The sequence below is a fragment of the Vombatus ursinus genome, unplaced genomic scaffold (genome assembly GCF_900497805.2).
Source record: "Vombatus ursinus unplaced genomic scaffold, bare-nosed wombat genome assembly UNPS02014798.1, whole genome shotgun sequence".
Classification (NCBI taxonomy): Eukaryota; Metazoa; Chordata; class Mammalia; order Diprotodontia; family Vombatidae; genus Vombatus; species Vombatus ursinus.
Window position 1 is genome coordinate 13,692,186 of NW_020954576.1, and position 21,304 is coordinate 13,713,489.

General features: G+C 36.2%; 1 pseudogene; it reads right to left on the reverse strand.

Annotated features, from left to right (window-relative positions):
• Positions 1-17,676: 17,676 nt before the first annotated feature.
• Positions 17,677-20,898, reverse strand: LOC114049571 (annotated as a pseudogene).
• Between the last annotated feature and the right edge of the window lie 406 nt (positions 20,899-21,304).

Here is a 21,304-nt window from a genome sequence, read left to right on the forward strand (position 1 = left end):
AAACACAATACAAAATATATAAGATTAATTTGTGGTTTCCTAAGTCAATAGGATGTCCAGCAGTGATTGTTTATACTTGTGTTTGACACATGTGGGCTACTGGAACTCCTGCAGACAGTCTACTTAGGTATGGAAAGACTGGGATATGTATCAATAGTGAGAATATATACACTGATGAAATCTCACATTTTTAGAAGTATTGAGTAAAATCTACTTTGTAGTTATGACATTAAATAAAAACTAATGGTCTCAAAACCATATTCTTTTACTGTAAGTGACCTAAAAGATACTCTGCTGAGTAGGTGAAATACAAGTGATTGGTAAACAGAGGTATATGATTTCCTTAGTTAAAGCTGCATAGCAACTTAAGACTATAAATAGAACTGGAAATGTTTCCAGTGCTGTTACTGTTTCAGGACTTACAATTTCAATGACACATAATGCAGCCACAAGCCTAAGTTAAAATACTTCTAAGTAAAAACTGAATCTAACTTTAAATGATGTATATAAATATAATTTGTGATTAATATTCTTCATCTCACATTATACACAAGGAATACACTTAGAATCTACAAATAATATTTCAGAAGACTAAATATCTTCCAAAATTGCCTTAAGGTATAGGAATATATATTCAAAATTAAATTAATATTGATCAGGGAATAAAGGTTGCAGTTCTCATATACTAAATACTATCATATTTCAATTTTAGTGCTGTGGCCAAGATATGCCATCATCTAATAATATTTATTAACTGTATAAAGTAACCACATAAACATGGTGGCAAGCACTTTGTTCAGCATGTTACTAAAGACGGTAAATTCACTATTAGTTGCAATTTTTGCTATGCCTCAAAGGCTATATCTGTAGGCAACACTTTGATCATGTTTGCTGAATTGAGCAATCATTTCAGAATATGGGGCCATGCTCCCCAAACAAGACAGAGCCATTTGTATCATAGCTACAGTGGCCCCGTGTTTATCAGTAATGCTTCTTGGTCAATCTGTAAAACTATACCACTCCTGAAATAATTTGCTTATGTCCTATACTCATTCATTTGTTCATTCAACATTTACAAATTGATAGTTATATGCAGAATATAGTGCCAATTTCTAGGGAAGGTGCAAAGATAATTAATAAATTGCCCGCCTTCATACTTGAGAATAGAGATACAACCCACGTGTAATATATAATATTACTCCTTAGATATATTGTAGCTATAAACATCACATGGTATAGTGGATAGAAGGGGCTAAATCTTGAACTGGAAAAATGTAAGTTCAAGTCTCACCTTTGATATTTGCTATCTATATGGCTGAGGCAGCTGCTGCGTCAGTAGACATAGCACTGGGCTAGGAGTCAGGAAGACCTGAATTCAAATCCATCCTAGACACTTCCTAGCTGTGTGACCCTGGGCAAGTCCTTACCCTCTGATTGCTTGACAAAATGGATCCAGTGGATCCACTGGAGAAGGAAATGGCAAACCACTCCAATATCTCTGCCAAGAAAAGCCCAAATGGGGTCACGAATAGTTGGACACAACCAAAAGAAGCGAACAACAACAAAAGCTATAAGGCTCTGGGCAAGTGATGTAACTTCTCCATGTGCCAAGCTATGATTTAAAATTGAAAGTTAGGAACAAATTACTTAATAAAATTGAAAGAGAATCATCTCACCTAGAGTTTCACATCTGGATGAAATCCTACATTCTGGATCACAGCAATGAAAATAATTGTAAAATAATTATACCAAAATCAATCAACAATTTATTAATTTCTGACTAGGTGTCAGGCGTTGTGTATGAGAGATTCTGGGGGTTAAAGTTCAAAAAAAGAAAAAAAAAACACTTAAAAGGAAATTAATTCGATGGGGTAGGGAACAAGAACATTTACAAGTATAAGCAAGATATAAATAGAATAAATACAAAATAATTGAATACAAAATCACCTGGGAAGAAAAGAACTAGAATTTGGGGTAAAAAAGATTTGATGAAGAAAACAGTGCTTGAACTGGTCTTAAATAGAGAAAGGAAATTTATGAGACAGAGGGAATGGATAGAATATGAATCAAATAGTGCAAAGCAATATGTGAGATGAGAGGAAGGGGATATCATTTCTCATCCCATCATTCACAAAACCTTAGCATCAACTGCCTGTAGGCTTAGTTCTATCCAGCTGAATGACTTGTATGTACAGGAAAGTAGTAATAGGATAAGCGGTAGCAGTTATCTAAAAGCTTTCTGTTGTCTGTGCACAAGATAGAACATAGGAATAATAATAGTAATAATAATAGTGTGTATTTAAATATGTTTTAAGATTTGCAAACCATTTTACATTTATTATTTCATCTTATTATGCCCATTTGACAGATAAAGAAACTAATGGTGAAAGAGGTCAAGTGATTTGCCCAATGTCACATAATTAATGATTAACTGAGGTAGGATTTGAATCCAGGTCCTTCTGTCTCTAAGACTGCTAAACCATGCTGGGCAGCCCTTGTACATAAAGGAGAGAGGTGGACTAAATAAACCTAATATGTAGTAGTTGTGGAAATGCAGTCACCGTATGGAAAAAAGTGCATTCTTAAATGATGAAAAATAACTACAGAAAAGGATTGAGGCCGAGCCAAGATGGCAGATTATAGGCAGCAAATTAGTGGAACTCTCTCAACATTCCCCACAAAACAACTTTAAAATAATATCTCAAATCAAATTTTGGAATGGAAGAACCAACAAAAGATGAGGGTGAGACATTTTTCAGGCCTAAGAAACCTTATCTACAGGAATCTACAGGAGACATATTTGACGCCAGGTGAATGCCTGACTGGAGTGCACAACAGCCACCGCAGCAGCAACAGCAGAAGCTTTGGGAGGTCTCAGTCCAGAGACAGTAAGGGGGTCAGACAATTGGTCAGAAAAAGATGATAGGAGACCCTTGGATAGCACTTGGTGTGGCTGGAAATGATTGGCAACTCTTCTGACAAAACGCAGTTCTGGGTGACAGTTTCAAGGCAGAGAGTAGTGTTGGTGATCAGTCACAAGGGAGCAAGAGCCCTGATCTCAGTTCTGAGGTAAAGAGGATTGCTAGTGCTCGTATCTATAGAGAACCTGAAGAACTTTCTGGGTAAACGTCAGAGTGCAGGATCCATATCTCTCCCAGGATCATATCACTTTGGAATTACCAAAAGCTGCAGAAGATCTGGAGCAGGTAAAAATCTGAAGCTTGGAATAATGCTCCCCCCACCCAAAGATGAGCAGAGACCAATTTTTAACATAAAGTTCAAAGTCAAGAAATAGACTAGGAAAATGAGCAAACGACAAAAAGAGAACTTGACCATGAAAAAGTACTACTCTGGTCGGGAAGATTAAGACATGAACTCAGAAGAAAACAATGTGAAAATAGCTACAAACAAAGCCTCAAAGAAATTGTAATTGGAAGAGAAATAAGAGTGATTCAATAAAATTATGAAAACAACTTGGTAAAGGAGGCACAAAAATACTGAAGAAAATAACATCTTAAAAATAAAATTGGCCTAACAGCAAAAGAGAAGAGATGCAAACATTCACTGTAAAAAAATACAAGGATCTAAGACATCTCCAAAGGCCTCATGATGGAAAATGCTATCCACATCCAAAGAAAGAACTATGGTGTTTGATTGCAGATCGAGCATACTATTTGCTATTTTTTTCTTCTGTTGTGTTTTGTTTCCTCTTTCTGGTGGTTCCTCCTATTGGTTCTAATTCTTACTTACAAAATCATTAATGTGAAAATATGTTTAATAGGAATATGTACGTATAGCCTATATCGGATTGAACGCCATCTTGGGGAGAGAGGTAGAAAAATTTAAAACTCAAAAGCTTATGGAAGTGATTGTTGATAAATAAAAATTAATTAAAAATATAAAAAAATAAAAAATAAAGTACAAAAAATTCTTAAAAAGCAGAATAGGCCAAATGGAAAAAAACAAGACGTACAACGATTCATTGAAGAAAATGATTCCTTAAGAATTAGAATTGGGCAAGTGGAAGCTAAAGACTCCACAAGACATTAAGATACTATAAAACAAAGTAAAAAGAATAAAAAAAAAGATTAAGAATTATTGGATTACCTGAAAGCCAAGATCAAAGAAAGAATCAAGATATCATATTTCAAGAAATTATCAAGGAAAATTGCCCTAATATCTTATATTCACTGAGGTTGTTTAGTCATTTTAGTTGTGTCTGAACCTTGCTAACCCCATTTAGGGATTTCTTGCCAAGATATTGGAACGGTTTGCCCCATTTCCTTCTCCAGCTCATTTTGCAAATGAAGAACTAAGTCAAACAGGGTTAAGCACCTTGCCTAGGGTCACACAGCTACTAAGTGTCTAAGGCCAAGCTGGAACTCAGGAAGATGGGTTTTCTTGCCTCTGGGCCTAGTATGCCATCCCACTGCACCATTGAGATTTCATTTGTGTCTGACTCTTTGTGAGCCCATTTAGGTTTTCCTGGCAAAGATACTAGAAGGGTTTGCCATTTCCTACTGCATCTCATTTTATAGAGATGAAACTGAGACAAACAGGGTTAAGTGACTTCCTAGGGTCATGCAGCTAGTGTCTAAGGACTGATTTGAATTTAGGAAAATGAATCTTCCTGACTCCAAGTCCAGCACTTTATCTACTGCAGCTTAGATCCAGAGGGAAAAATTGAAATTGATAGAATTCACCAATCAGCTCCTGAAAGAGATCCCAAAATAAAAACTCTAAGGAATATTATAGCCAAATTTCAGAACTTCAGGTCAAAGAGAAAATACTTTAAGTAACTAGAAAGAAATAATTCAAATATTGTGCAGTCACAGTCTGGATCACATAAGATTTAGTGTCTTCCACATAAAGAGGGTTTAGAACATAATATTCTAGAAGGCAAAGGAGTGAAGATTACAGTCTGGATCACACAAGATTTAGTGTCTTCCACATAAAGAGGGTTTAGAACATAATATTCTAGAAGGCAAAGGAGTGAAGATTACAATAATAATTTACCTAGCAAAACTGAGTAAAATTGTTTAGGAGAAATAATAGAAATTTAATGAAATAGAGAACCTTCAAGCATTACTGATGAAAAAACCAGAGCTGAATAGAAAATCTGACTTTCAAATACAAGACTCAAGAAAAGCATAAAAAGGTACATATAAAAGACTAATCCCAAGGGACTCAATCAATTTGAACTGTTTATATTCCTACATGGGAAGAAGATACGTCACTCCTAAAAACTTTATCATTATTATTGTAGTTGTTGTCCTTCATTCTCAGAGAGGATCATGACATCAGGAAGGTGATGCTATGATTTGCAAGTGAATTGGATTTAAGTGAGGGAGGGCTGTGCAAAGTCACCAACCTTTCTCCTCCAAAGTCATGTGGGTCCAGAATGGATCAGGACAGCTGGAGATGCCCCCCTTCATTATTAAGGTAGTTAAAAGGAGTTTACATAGACAGAGTGCATGAATGCGAGTCGATTATATCATAATGATCTCAAAAAATGAAGGGGTGAGAAAGGGATGCACTGGGAGAAAGGGGAAGGGAAAGGCAAAATGGGGAAATTTTTCTCACTTAAAAGAGGTGTGCAATTAATAGCTTTTACAGTGGAAAGGAAAATGGGTGGTGGATACAGGCAATACTTGAGCCTCATACTCATCAGAATTGGTACAAAAAGGAAGAATATATATACATACTCAGTTGTGTATAGAAATGTAACTTAACTAGTGGGGAAAAATGGGGCAGGAAATAATAAAAAGGGAGGATCACAAAAGGGAGGGCAGATTAAGGGAGACAGAGTCAGGAAGCAAAACAGACTTTTGAGGACGGACAGGATAAAAAGAGAGAAGAAGAAAATAGGATGAAGTAAATTACACAAATCAATAATCATAACTGAATGTGAAGAGGAAAAGCTTCCTCATAAAATGGAAGCAGTTAGCAGAATAGATTAGAAACCAGAATCCAAAATATGCTGTTTACGAGAAGCATTTTAAACAGAAAGACAGATACAGTTAAAATAAAAGGCTGTAGCAGAATCTAATATGTTTCAGATGAAGTAAAAAAAAAAGGGTAATAAACCATCTCAGACAAAGCTAAAACAAGAATAGACCTAATTAGAAGAGACAATCAGGGAAACTACACTGTGCTAAAATGTACCATAAACAATGAAGTAATATCAAAAATTTGTATAGCAAATTTCTCTGATTAAAGCTTCATTTCTTAAATATATACTGAGTATACAACTCAGTCAAATTTATAAAAATAAGAACCGTTCTCCAAAATGATCAAAGGACATAAATAGACAGTTTTCAGATAAAGAAATCAAAGCTTTTTATAGTCATATGAAAAAATGTTCTAAATCAGTATTGATTAGAGACATGGAAATCAAAACAACTCTGAGGTACCATCTCATACCTATCAGAAACGATAAATGCTGGAGGTGTTGAGGGGAAAATAGGGACACTAATGGACTCTTAGTATAGCAATGAAGTAGTCCAAATATTCTAGAGAACAATTTCAAACTATGTTCAATTGGCTATACGACTGTGCTTGCCCTTTGACCCAGCAATACCACTACTAGGTTTATATCCCAAAGAGATCAAAGTGAAAGGAAAAGGACCTAAATGAACAAAAAATATTTGCAGCAGTGCTTTCTGTGGTGGCAAAGCATTGGACATTGAGGTGATGCTCATCAATTGGGGAATGGTGGAACAAGTTGTGTCATATGTTTCTGGTGGAGTGCAAGTGTTCTATAAGATATGGTAAGGGGGGTGGTTTGAGAAACACATGGCAAGATCTATATGAATTGATACAAAGAAAAGTGAGAAGAATAAGAGACCATTGTGCACACTAATAGCAATATTGTAATGTTGATGAACTGTGAAAGACTTGGCTACTCTGAGCAATATACCAATCCAAGATTATTCCAAAGAAATCATGATGAAAAACATGCTATGCCCCCCACCCCCCAGAGAGAACTGATGAACTTTGTATAACTTTCTCATTTTCTTTATTTTTCATGTTTTTGAAATAAAATGAAAATATACTTTCATGGTTTCACATGTATAATTGATATGCCCTTCTCAGTGGGTGAGGTTGGGGATGAGAAGGGAAAGAATTTGGAACTCAAAATTTTAAAAAATATATATATGTTAAAAATAAATAAATAATAATTCAAAAATAATATTAACTATAAATAATGCTTCAACCAATATCCCTGTAAATTTTCCTTTTGCTGGTCTTTGTTTTGCAGATCTAATATACTTACCAAACAACACTGTATATTATACTATCTTTTTCTGTGTTTGTGCATTATTCCCCTACTACACTGTAGATTCTAATCTAAACATTGTATCTACTTTGTTGTATTGAGCAGTGCACCAAACACAACAGTTAATAAATGCCTACCATGCTATATAGATGATTTGCTTATGAAATTAATATCCTTTTTTGGAGGGGTTGTGCTTTGGTAGATCTGTAACTTCATCAACATGGCTACTCTTTCAGTCAATGAACATCAAAATTTCCCTACACTTTATCATCACAGCATGGCATCTGAGACGTCAATTCAGCCATTACCTGCAACTTGAAACTTCTCTATATCATCTTCCATTTTCCCCCAAAAAAGCTTCTTCTCAAATGCCTCAAATGATAGTGAACACATCATATAAGGAAGGCCATTCTAATTTTAGATAGCACTAATCTTCAAGAATTTTATCTTGAAGTGTGAGTTCTTTCTCTTCAACTTCTACCCATTCTTTTAGGTCATCCAAAGAAAATATATTTTTTCTATTTTCTTTTATTTAACTATGTCTACTCTATCTTGTACTTGTGCATTTAAATTATAAATGAAAATAAAGTACTTTAAATTTGTCACTATTCAATTTTCCGTCTTCCTTTACACTAACCTTCATATTCATATCACCAAATATCAAAGCCATATCGTATGGTTGCATGGTATGCTACCAGTAGGAAGGAAGATTGATTATTCCAGAGAAGGTTCACATCAAGCAAATATGTACTAGAGGTGAAATCATTGAAATTATGAAATTATGATTGAAATCATAAGTCATCTCAGGGAGGGTCAAATATCAAAAGAAGGGAATAATTGTGGATAGTACATTGATTAAATTAATAATCTGATGTGAGATGTGAAAATCTGTGTCATAATTATAGGAATCTAAGATCTGCTATATTTTTTGTGCTCATAGGAATTTCCTCATAATCATTTAAAATAAACTTTAGTGTTCAGAAAGAATGGTGTTGTTGATAAAATTTCATCATCCTTTATGTTTCTAGTATCTTTGGTTTACTGAGTAGATGGCCATTGTCTACTAGACAGGCCAAACTTCTTTTCCAGGAGCCTTTGCAACATTGGGTGCTTGGTGCAATTAAACAAATTATATCTTTAAACAGGAATACATGGAAAGATTTCACTACTCATTTTTCCATAACATAGTATAATAAAGAGGATAATTGCACATTAAACTTCAAATGTATATGTTTTTGATATTTCTTTTAAATATACAACAAAATTACCAAGTAAACTTCTTTTTTATTCTTTTTTTCTTCTCTCCCCCACCCTAGAGATGGCTACCATTAAACACAAATATGTGTGTGTGTAAAATCATACTATACATAATTTTATTTATCAGTTCTCTCTCTGGATGCAGATAGCATCTTCCTCCATAGGTCCTTTGTAGTTAATTTGGGTATTTAAAACAGTCAAAATGATTTAGTTGCTCAAAGTTGTCCTTGAACAATGTTGCTATTACTGTATACAGCATTCCCTTGGTTCTGCTCATTTTGCTCTTTATTATTTTGTGCAATGTGTTTCTAAGATCATCAAGCTTAACATTTTTTATAGCGCAGTAATATTCCATCACAATTACATACCATGACTTGTTCAGCCATTCCCTAATTGACAGGCATCCCTGCGGTTTCCAGTTCCTTGCTACCATAAAGAGAGTTGTTACAAATATTTTAGGATACATAGGCTCTTTTCCTTTTCCTCTAATCACCTTTAGAAATAGACCTAGTAGTGATATTACTGGGTTAAAAGGAATAAGTAGTTTAATAACTCTTTCGGTGTATTTCCAGATTGCTCTCTAAAATGGTTGGATCACTTCACAATTCCACCAACAATGAGCTAGTGTCCCAATTTTTCCACAACCACTCCAACATTTATTGTTTTCACCTTCAATCATTTTAGTCAATCTGAGAGGTATAAAATGATATCTCAAGGTTGCTTTAATTTGCATTCGCTAATCAATAATGATTTAGAGCATTTTTCATATGACTAAAATTGTTTTGATTTCTTTATCTAAAAATTTTGACCATGTATCAATTGAGGAGATGATCTCACTACTCATAAGGAATTCCTCTTGGACCCAGATCCTACAATGAATAACATCCATCAGAGTGGTGAATAGTTTTGCTAAGCATACATTTTTTATTTTGCTTTGCCTGATATTTGTTATCAGTGGGTCATTGAATAGGGTTATATCTATTGCTATAATTTCCAACAAAATCTTGAATGATCAAGGAAGGAAAAAAGAAAATAAACCTTTATTAAAAACCTACTATGTGCTAGACATTGTGCTAAGCATTTTACAAATATTATCTCACTTGAAACTCACAACCCTAGGAGGTAGGTGCTATTTTTATCTCCATTTTAGAATTGAGGAGCTGAGGCAAACAGAGGGTAAGTGAAACTCCCAGAGTCACGTAAATATTTTAAGGAGTGATTTCAACTCAGGTCTCTGTGACTCGATGTCCAGAGTTCTATTCACTTGCACTACCTAGATGCCTCTTTAGAGTACATGAATATATATGAATGACTTATATGAATTGGATACACTTTGTTTGAAAGGTATCATTATATTCTAATTTTGTTTTACCAAGTTTATTTTTTGTAATCAAATAATAAGTCCAATTTAAAATGTAGTCCATTACAAAATTATCATTTATTAAAGCTTGCTCTAATACTCTCAAAGATGCCTTCAATGTGTGTACGGATGAACCTCAAAAAGATATTGTATAAATGGAAGAAAAGACATAAAGTTTGGCACTTATTGATGTCCTCTATTATATTTTTTGACATTAATTAGGCTTGAGATATTTTCCATTGCCCCCCACCCATTTTTGCCCTCCTTTAGATACTTTGTAATTAGGTCTCTCAATGTCCTCATACATGCATTGCCTCCAGTACCCAGCACCTATTTCCTGAAACATGTTCCAATCAAGTTGCTTTCCCCAGCTTTCTTATCTTTTGTGTCATTTCTACTTCCTCTCTAACCTCCTATGAGACTGTGATGTTAGCTTCCATATGTGCCAGTGTACCATCCTTGATGTAGAAAATAGCTTGGTGTGATAGTGTTTGCATTTTTCATCTGTTTGTGGTCCTCTTTCCATTGTCATTCTTGAATGCTCTTGGGATGACTTTGTTTAGTTTTATCCTGCAAAGCAAATTTCAAACTGGTTTTGTTCTCCACGGTTTGTCTCTGATTTATGAAATAATGATGATCGTTATTTATTAGCTTTCTTCACAAGATTTTGTAAATGAATTCATATTCTAATCCATTGTCTTTGGTACCCATATCTCTTTGCAAGTAAATCAAAAGTTTGCTGACTAAGGAACTTTCTGGGCTCCTCATTGAAGCAATTAATTTACAATGATTTATATTCTGGATGAAGTTATTATAGTCTGCATCAAAGTCATATCTTTTGTCCAATTTCTATTTTTCATTTTTAATAGCTTGTTCAAATAATTCAGTTTTAACTCTTCTTAACTTTAAAATACACCTTTATTCATTACCATTCTTTCTTCTAGTTTATTATGAATTCTAATCATAGCTCTGATCAATCAGCAATCTGGCCAAGCACAAATAGCTGATTCAGCATTACCTTGCATGTCCAATATATATCTTCTCCTGTCTGCTAAAATGTATCATTCTTTGTGAGGTTCTTTGGGACTCACCATGTCTAATATCTGTCAATTCTTTTTTCTTGGAGGAAAGTTTTCATTATTTAAAAGCGTGAAGCCTCTCAATCTAAAGGTTTGGGCTTTAACTTTTTTTTCTCCTGAATTATACTTTCCCACATACGTTCCCAAACTTCACCTCCTTTGCACTGAAATCATCAAGTATCAGAATATATATTTGATTTGGAAAGTCCTATCAAGTTATTTATAGAACTTCTCTATCATTTCATCCTCAGTGACTGATGTTAATTCATAAACTGTACATATTTTCACTGTCATCTTTCTGGAAAAAGTCATCATTAGTACTTAACATACAATGACCAAATATCCCATTGAAATAAGATTTCTTGGGCCATATGAAGAAGTCCATTCTTCCAACGGTTTTCTTTTGTCTCTTTTTAAAAGTTTATTTAGTTTTCAACATTCACTTCCATAAGCATTTGAGTTTTAAAATTTCTCCCCCTCTTTTCCCACCTCCCTCTCCAAGACAGTGTGCAATCTGATATAGAATCTACATATACATTCCTATTAACCATTTTCAAATTAGTCATGTTGTAAAGTAGAATTAGAACCAATAGGAGGAACCACAAGAAAGAGGAAATGAAACAAAACGGAAGGAAAAAAAAAGCAAAGAGTATGCTTCAATCTGAATTCAGATTGCATAGTTCTTTCTGTGGATGTGGATAGCATTTTCCATCATGAGACTTTCAGAGATGTCTTAGATCCTTGCATTGCTGAGAAGAGCTAAGTCTATCAAAGTTAGTCATTGCACAACATGGCTGTTACTGTGTACAATGTTCTCCTGGTTCTAGTTGATCAGCCTACTGAAGATGTAAAAGTCAGTGTGACCATCCACACAGTGAAGACCAAATAGATGGAGAATGCCTATTGCTCAGATTTCAATCCTTATCTTAATGGATATGCTATATTACCCCTTCTTCCCATAGGAGCAAAATCTCTCTTTTCAAAGCAAGTATTTTACTAGTGTTGCAATATCACAGTAAGACCTGGAACATAGTTGCCTCTGAAGATAGGAGCACTGTACAGAAGAAAGTGCAGAGGTGCTGGGTGTATATGGACAAGATATACCATATATTCAGTGAAGAACTCTGAAGAAGAACAGGAGTTAATGAGGTCAAAGAGTTTTAGGGCAAAAATCACATGACCTGTCTGATGGATGATGGGTGAATAAACAGATAGCTCTAATGGTACTTTTATAGTATTGAAAGCAAGGAAAGCCTCAAATATATTGGGTAGATCTGATATTAAACTTCTGGGAGACATGGATGGAACACACAGGATGGATAGGCATGGATGCATTCAATTCTCTATTGCTGGAGGGAATTCTGAAATTAAGAATCATAGATCCATTTGAGTAAGAGTATTAATACTAGCTCAAAAGTAATTCAAAAAACATCAGTAGCTCACATTTGATATAATTATTTTCTGAACTTTATAAGGGCTTAATGAGAATGATCCACATACATAGCAAGGTTTTATTAGACAATGCATGATAAGGAAATACAGAGGCTTTATAAATATTAATACTCAACACCACAAATCACACTGGAAAGATACAGAGATACAAGGATACAGAGATCTCTTCATGTTCATTTTTTTTTTTACTTTTCTTACCACACACTCACACATAACATACACACACTCACAACTTAGTAAAGCAGAGCATACCCTTAAATGTTCTCTTTCAAAAGAGTTTCTAATGCATGTGTTCACATCATAAAAGAATCATTGATAGCTGCCACAACAGGTATAACAATGACATCCTCCTGAAGTGAGGGAAAAAATTTGTTTCCATCAATGTTTCAGTCAAAACTCTCTCAATACAATAATTTTATTAGGAGAAATATTTTATAAGCTCAGTCTCATGATACCAGATTTTAACCTTATGATCTTCATGTCTCCAACAGAGAATTTAAGTCATATAAAGTTTCTGTTATCTGCTGTAAGTTAAAAAACAAAACAGTGGGAAAAATCAGAAACATGCTTTCAGGTCTTTTCTCTCTCTTTATTATCAAACATGCTGTGTTTTAGAAGAATTGAAGTGACAGCCTTAGTGCCACAAACAGCCCTGTTACCTCACAAAAATGTTTCATTGGCAAATCTCTCTATATGCTATGGTCATCTTGATTTAGCATAAAGAGAAACTAGTTGAACTAATTTGCTTCCTAACAGTTCATAGCCTCAAGTTTGAAATGAATTCTAAGAAGTTTTACATGACCTGCTTTTTTTCCCCTAAGAAGAGGCTTCTATTTGTAAAGGTCTAGCTCATGTTATTAAAAAATAATAACAGAATGAGAAGTGATATTAAAGTGACCAAAATGATATCAGTCAACTCTCTAAGTAGAACATCATTCTCCTACAAGAAGCATCAGAGAAGGCATGGTATAAAGAGACCCTCTAGCTCTCTGTGTCAGTAGCTAGAAAGGTCCTTCTTCTCCCAATCCCCATCTTCCATATAAAACCATGTAAGCAAAGGCAGACTAAGCTCTGCTTTCACATTTAGTACAGTTAAGGGTAGATGTGGGAGGTGTATTCATATGGAGGGGTTGAAAATAGAAATAATCAAGGTTTTATATAAATATTTATTCATCATATTTAACATTAGAATTTCTTACATGTTTACTGGCTTCTGCCAAAAAAAACCTTTTTCTGTTCCTTTTTGTTAAAAATATATATTTGTTAAAAAGGATGATTCTCTGGAAAGGGGAGGGGAAGGAATACAGGGAGGAAATTAAGGTGATATAAAAATGAAAATTTAAAAAAAAAATCTATTTTAAAATTAGCAAGCCTTCTCTCAGATGTACTCATAAGACCCAAATGCCCCTTGGTGAGAGCCTGCACATTATGCTTAAGCCATTTGATCCATTTAAAAGCTGTATGCATTGTGTCCACTGAAGGTGAGAATTCCTGGCAAAGCAAGAGAGCTTTCTGGCTCTCTTACTTTTCCCATGGGGTGTAGAGTGTGTTCAGGGAAGACTAGGACCTCTGGTGTGAGGGCTGCTGAGGCCTTTCAGGGCTACTTTCCAACTTTGGTATCCACCTGATCTCACCTGTGGCTTCAAGAAGCTGTAGCATGGGCAGTGGCCACACCATGGTAAACCATTTTGGCAGATGGGTTAAACCAGGTTGAGGGTAACTGAGGGGTCTCAAACCCATCAAATCCATGGTGAGTTACAGGGATGTCTACCCCAAATGCGTAAAGACTTTTCCTGGTGGAATGGGTGGATGAGAACAATTTGTTCCAACAGCCAGGAAGGCAGCTGAAGCAGTCACTGTGGAGCATTTAGAGCTTGGTTAGACATCAAAGATGCCAAGGTCATCCACTGCAACTCAACCACCACTTTTTGCCATGATCACTGGATCAGAGAATATTAATTCAAACAAATACCTAACTTGTTTTCATGATTATTTTCATGTTAAACTTTAGATTTTATTAACAAGGAATCATTATGAAAATTATTTCTCTTCATAAAAATTCATTTTTATAAAAGTTTAGTAAGTAATGATTTGTATTTCTATTGATGTATATATGCCCTCCACTGATGCAGATTTTGACTCTTCTACATGTTAGCAAACTGTCTTTATTAGGTATGTCCTCAAACAATCATTGCCTAGTTGTCAATTTTTTGGGGATCAGCCTTTCTAAACCTACCAAAGCTTGTTCTCAGAAGATGAGTTACAGTCCAATGTTAGAATATATTCAAGGGTTTCACAACTGATTAGGATATATTAGAGGCTCTTTTCTCCAGACACAGTCTTGACAAATTCAAAGTCACCTCTACAAGGCTAATCACTGGAAGAGGAAATTACTGAAGGGCTAGCCTAGCTAAATTCAAAGGGATTTATGAATAGAAGGCAGACAATAAGTAATCATCTCCCCCATCTCCCCACCCCTGCAACACAGAAACACTCTGCCCCACCTTGTGTGTACTTATGGGAAATCATTTACTAAGACATTGAGTTTGTGACCTGAAATGGGAAGAGGTGTCTTAATCTATATGAAATTACAGATCCTAGAAATAAAAATAATATACTATAATTTCCAATGAAGGAGACACAGCACCATGAATGAAGAGTTATCTTCAGAATCTGGAAGGCTTACCCTGTGACAAAAACTGGTTCAAATCCTACCCCCTTAAATAAACTGTTTTTTTGAACCTAGATAAGTCACTTAACTTTTCCATCCCCTAGGCAACTCTCTAAAATTGCAAATTGGAGGGGAATTGCTTATCTGCATTGATAGAAGAAGTTTTCATACTGAGAACTACCTATAGCAATAAAATAATAGATTTGTATCCCCTAAAAAAACAACCATGCCCCTAAGCTCACTAATAATGAGACATATTTTTCCTCACTAAATTATATTCTGACCTTTGTTATTAACACTTTTATTTTCTGAATGATATAAATTAAATTGGAACCAGAAGTTAGTCTGCTTTACAGATATTTATATTTTATTTATTCCTCCAAAACTTATCACTTTCTCCAACCAAACAGAAACATCAGTAGAGATAGGAAATGAATTGTTTTGCCAATGGATATATGCTACTAATGGAAGGAAAAAAGGGACCCAATATATGCCTTTTGTATCATTTTGTGTAGCAGAGATGAGATGCTGTGCATAGTTGAAAAACAAGGCATTAGTTGGATAGGTTCAATATTTTACACAGCTCGATGATTTGACAATTCGGTAGGAATACATTTCCTAATTGATTGTCCATAAATCTGTCTAATTCACATCTTTTCTACCATTTCAAATGCATATTTGGGAAATGAAGCTTAAAACACCAAAGAAAAAATAATAATCCAGGTGGAAAATGAAGTGGAAAAAAGAGGCAAAGATAAGAACTCCTTCTGTGATGAAAATATAGTAGAATTCTTTACTGCCTACTTGGCTGTTGAATATTCTCTTGGTAGTGTTCTTTATGTCTGTTTTTAAATCATAGGACCAAACATTCCCTCCATTAAACATAATTTAATATTTATTAACTTGTTTGGATGTGTAGCAAACTTCTATTTCCACCAATAAAGAGAAAGTCTCATACCAATGGGCCTTAGGGCAGGGGTTACAGATGTTACTGTGTAACATCAGGATAGGACCCATGATTTCTTCTTTTTTTCTTTCTTTTTTTTTTTTGGCAATTGGGGTTAAGTGACTTGCCCTGGGTCACACAGCTAGTAAGTAACAAGTGTTTGGTCTGAGGCCGGATGTGAAGTCAGATCCTCCTGACTCCAGGGCCGGTGCTCTATCCACTGCGCCACCTAGCTGCCCCTCCGTGATTTCATTGGTTTAAGAAGTTCTGAATGAGAAAGGTCTCTACCAAAGCAAGGTCAGCTCCTTCTCTGCAACTTTTGGTCTCTAATAGTTGCCTAGGGAACACTGAGAGGTTAAGTTACTTCTCCAGAGTCACAAAGATATTATATGTTAGTGGCAAGACTTAATGTAGGCCTTCCTCATAGGGGCAGTCTTGTAGCCTATATTCCACATTATTTTTTTAATTTAATTTCTTAAATACCTAAATAATTCCCACTTCTCCTCTATCCTGGTTCACTACCCCCAAATCAAGGTCTCTAGAGTATGATTGCTTCCTTTAATCCTAGTGGTAACCCTGTGGGTAATTACTCCTACCACTATCTCATGAGCTCACAGGGGTACACTTACTATTAAGGATGAAACAGAAGACTCAGCTCTTAGGAAAAACATTTATAATCATTCTTCAACTTTTGCAGGTGTAACATTTCAAGGGTGCAAAAGTAAAAAAAAAATGAATGTTGATACATTGAACCTATGGGAAATAGGGGGTTATGTTCCACTGACTGCCAAAAAATGATATCTTTCACCAGAGAGTACTGAAAATACACTTTTCTGCATACAATTATTTTTTTTTAAACAATGGTATGTTCTTTAACACGATTTAAATAAGGCTTGAAATAATCACACCACTGCAACTGGTATTTGGTCACCCTATTCCACCTGGAAAGCTGGCAAGACCACCCTCCAAACTATACAAGACTAGCTTTGAGGATGATTACATTCAAATAAATTGCTACTAAGGTTACAAAATCTATAGCATTTAATCACTTTCAAAGTCTATGTGTTTTCTTGGAGGAGGAAAAAAAAAGAAGTCCCTCTGACCACTGGACAGGGAAGCTGCTCCAGAAAGAATGCCAAGGTGTTTTCCTCCTTAGAATATTCTCTCCAAAATTCCAAGTGATAGAAGCTCATTAAAAATAGAAGAGCCTCAAACAAAAATAGATTTCTCCTACGTAAGGAGATTGCTTTCCCACTGCCACCAAGAGCTTGACACAAAGGAAGGGAAAGAGGGGAAGAAAAGATGGTGGAAAGACCCTGGGCATATGCAGCTATGACTCTAATCCTCCTTTCAAGGACCAGAATGAAACTGTGACCACCACCCAGCTCCCCAACAGAACACCAACATGACAGTTACAAAGGAGGAAGAGAAAAAGTAGAGGCTGGATGTGAGATAGTAAAGTCCTATTGTAGAAATTACACCATTTTGAAGACCCAGAAACTTCATTTTAAGCATCTGTTCTCAAAAGATCCAACCTGTGTTTGACATGTAAAAAACAGAATCTACTCACATACACACTAAAAGCTATGGCAATCTTAGGAACAAAATGAAAAAAAAAGTCAGCTAAAAGGTTCAAAAAATTTTATCACTGATTATGATATGAGGCCTGGTGAGATCACTGTGATTGATGAAGAGGAGGATGGACTTCCCTGGGTTCTCAGTCATTAGTTGCTGCAGTTTTTTGGCTAACCTATCATTGGTCTGGTTGGAGCCCCACCATTGGGCTGGGGGGAGGGGATGATGGTGGTGCTTCCTCAATGCTGCTGCTTGAGGGTTTAAGTGGTTGGCTGCCTTGACATCCTAGATGGCACTAAGCAGGTGCTCAGCAGAGTCAGAGCACACCAAGGAGAACTTTCCCTCATCCACACACAGGTGCTCCAGCATGTTGCACTGAGGGATAAAGCAGTTGGGGCATATCTTGTTCACCATGCAGTGATGGAGGTCATCATTGAGGCCCAGTAAAAATGCACCACATAGTCTTCCTGGGCCAAGTAATTGGCAAGTAGCCTGTTCCACACCCAGAGCATCATGCTCCACAGGTGGTACAGGCTAATGGCTTTGGGTTGGGAGAGGAGTTAGTTGATTTTGGCTTTGCAAGCCTGGTAAGCTTGCATGAGGCTACTGGAAATGCATTTCTTTTATTTTTTAAATTTTATTTGTTTTTAGTTTTCAGCATTCACTTCTATAAGATTTTGAGTTCCAAATTTTCGCCCTCTCCCTCTGTTCCTCCCTCCACAAGATGAGATGCAATCTGATATATGCTGTACATGTACAATCCTATTAAACATATTTCCACATTAGTCATGTTGTAAAGAATTAGAACCAAAGGGAAAAACCATAAGAAAAAAGAAACAAAAAAAAGAAAGAAAAGAGAATATAGTATGATTCCATCTGATTCAGACTCTGTAGTTCTTTCTCTAGATGTGAATAACATTTTCCATCATGAGACTCTGGGAATCATCTTAGATCCTTGTATTGCTGAGAAGAGTTAATCTATCAAAGTTGGTCATTGCACAATGTGGCTATTACTGTGTATAACATTCTCCGGGTTCTGCTCATTTCACTCAGTATCAGTTCATGTAAGTCTTTCCAAGTTTTTTCTAAAGTCCACCTGCTCATCATTTCTTATAGCACCATAGTATTCCATTACATTCATATACTGCAACTTGTTCAGCCATTCCCCAATTGATGGGCATCCCCTCAATTTCCAATTCTTTACCCCCACAGAAAAGCTGCTATAAATATTTTGTATATGTGGGTTCTTTTCCCATTTTTATGATCTCTTGGGGATATAGCCCTAGAAGTGGTATTGCTGGGTCAAAGGGTACGCACAGTGTTATAGCCCTTTAGATATAATTCCAAATTGCTCTCCAGAATGGTTGGATCAGTTGACAACTCCACCAACAATGCACATTCATGTTCCAATTTTTCCAAATCTTCTCTAACATTAATCATTTTCCTGTTTTGTTATGTTAGCAAATCTGATAAATATGATGTGGGACCTCAGATTTGTTTTAATTTGCATTTCTCTAATCAATAGTGATTTAGAGAATTTTTTTCATATGACTATAGAGTAGCTTTCATTTCTTCATCTGAAAACTGCCTGTTTATATCCCTTGACCATTTATCAATTGGGGAATGACTTGCATTCTTATATATTCTTGCCTCAGTTTTCTATATGTTTTAGAAACGAGGCCTTCATCAGAGACACTGGAAGTAAAAATTGTTGCCCAGCTTTCTGCTTCCCTTCTAATCTTGGTTGCATTGGCTTTGTTTGTGTAAAAATGTTTTAATTTAATGTAATTAAAATCATACATTTTACATTTCATAATGTTCTGTATCTCTTAGATGGCCATAAATCCCTCCATTCTCCATAGTTATAACAGGTAAACTATTCCTTGCTCTCCCAATTTGCTTATAGTCTCACCCTTTATGTCTAAATACTGTGCCCATTTTGACCTTATCTTGGTATACAGTATAAGATGATGGTCTATGCCTAGTTTCTGCAATACTATTTTCCAGTTTTCTGAACAGCTTTTGTTTAATATTGAGTTCTTATTCCAGAAGTGGAGTGTTTGGGTTTATCAAACAGAAGATTACTATAGTCATTGACTACTGTGTCTTGTGTATCTAACCTACTCCACTGATCCACCATTCTTTTTCTTAGCCTGTATGAAGAAGTAGTTTTGATGATTACTGCTTTATAAGACAATTTAACATCTGGAGCTAGGCCACCTTTTCTTACGTTTCTTTTTGTTATGGAAATACATTTCTTAAGCTGGACTTCACTCCTGGCAAAGGACAACCTCTACTTGTCCTTTTTGCCTCCTAGGGAGCAAGCAGCACTGAGTAAAATCCACTGATGATTTCTTCAGTGATCTTTCCATCTCAGAAGTGATTCTCCATGAGCCCTCTCTGGGCCACTGTGGGCTTGCCTTTGAAAGATAACACTGGGGGCAGCTAGGTGGAGCAGTGGATAGAGCACCGGCTTGAGTTCAAATCTGGCCCCAGACACATAACACTTACTAGCTGTGTGACTCTGGGCAAGTCACTTAACCCCATTGCCTAGCCAAAAAAAAAAAAAAAAAGACTGGGACAATGTCATAGAGCATGCAACTGCTGCCCACCCCAAGGGTTGTCCCATTCTTCTTGACCTTCTCCACTTTGGCTATCCCTCACTGGGGCTTTTTCTGTGTCTCAGAGAGACTGATGCTGATGGAATCCTAAAACCAATCAGCCATTTTGTAGGAGAGAATAAGTAATTTGAGGCTCTGCTGATGTGGTCCACAATTGTACAGCAGTCTTTCCATTTGCTAATGGTGCCTTCATCAGAGTCAAAGGCTTAGCCAAGAGTGGCATAGAGCCAAGTGGTGCAGTCCAGTGTCACAGGTTGATTTCAGTCATGAAGCTTAAGGGCTGGCATCAGCGGGGTTAAGTCAATGTCATAGTCTGTGTCCTGAGCATATACATTCAGCTCATCTAGGTCAAGGTCGACCATGCCTTCCCAGGCACCTCCAGAGAGGAATAGGTACTCATTGGCCACAGGCAGTTTCTGGTCCAGTTTCTGCACCATTCCTAGCATGGAGAAGATGAATCCCTTGGCTGTGGGGATCTCCAGGGCCCTCTGGTCATCATATTCCCATTGGTTCTGGTTGGTGAATTTCTGGATAAGTTTGTTCAGCTCTTCCATTGCGGACCAAGATCAGAAATTTAGTACTCCAGGAAAGCGGGTTTGTGGCTGCCTGAGCCTGAGCCAGATACTGTCTTGGTGGCTGTGGGAGCCACCATCTTCATGCAAAACGTCCCACAATCTCAACCCAAGGTTCTCTACTGCCCTTGGCCTTACTGTGACTGGACCGAGTCTTGGCCTTTGGCTACTCCTTGGACCTGGAGTGGGCAGCGGCAGTGAGGTCAACAGCTCAGGCTCAGCCTACCTCCTGTGTGCTCCAAACTGCATAGCCACACTCCTGGCTGGGGCTAAGCCACTTATACAATTCTTTATAACAAAACATTAATTCTGTATGCATTTTCCCTAACACAGTAGCCATGAAATAATCCATAAAATACATAAAATGCAATATGATATTGATGACATGAAAAGTATTTGTTCTCATTAGTAATTCCCTAGGATTCTATAATCTTTTGTCCTAATATCTCAATTAAAAAAAACAACATTAATCTCAGACAATACTCACTTTTA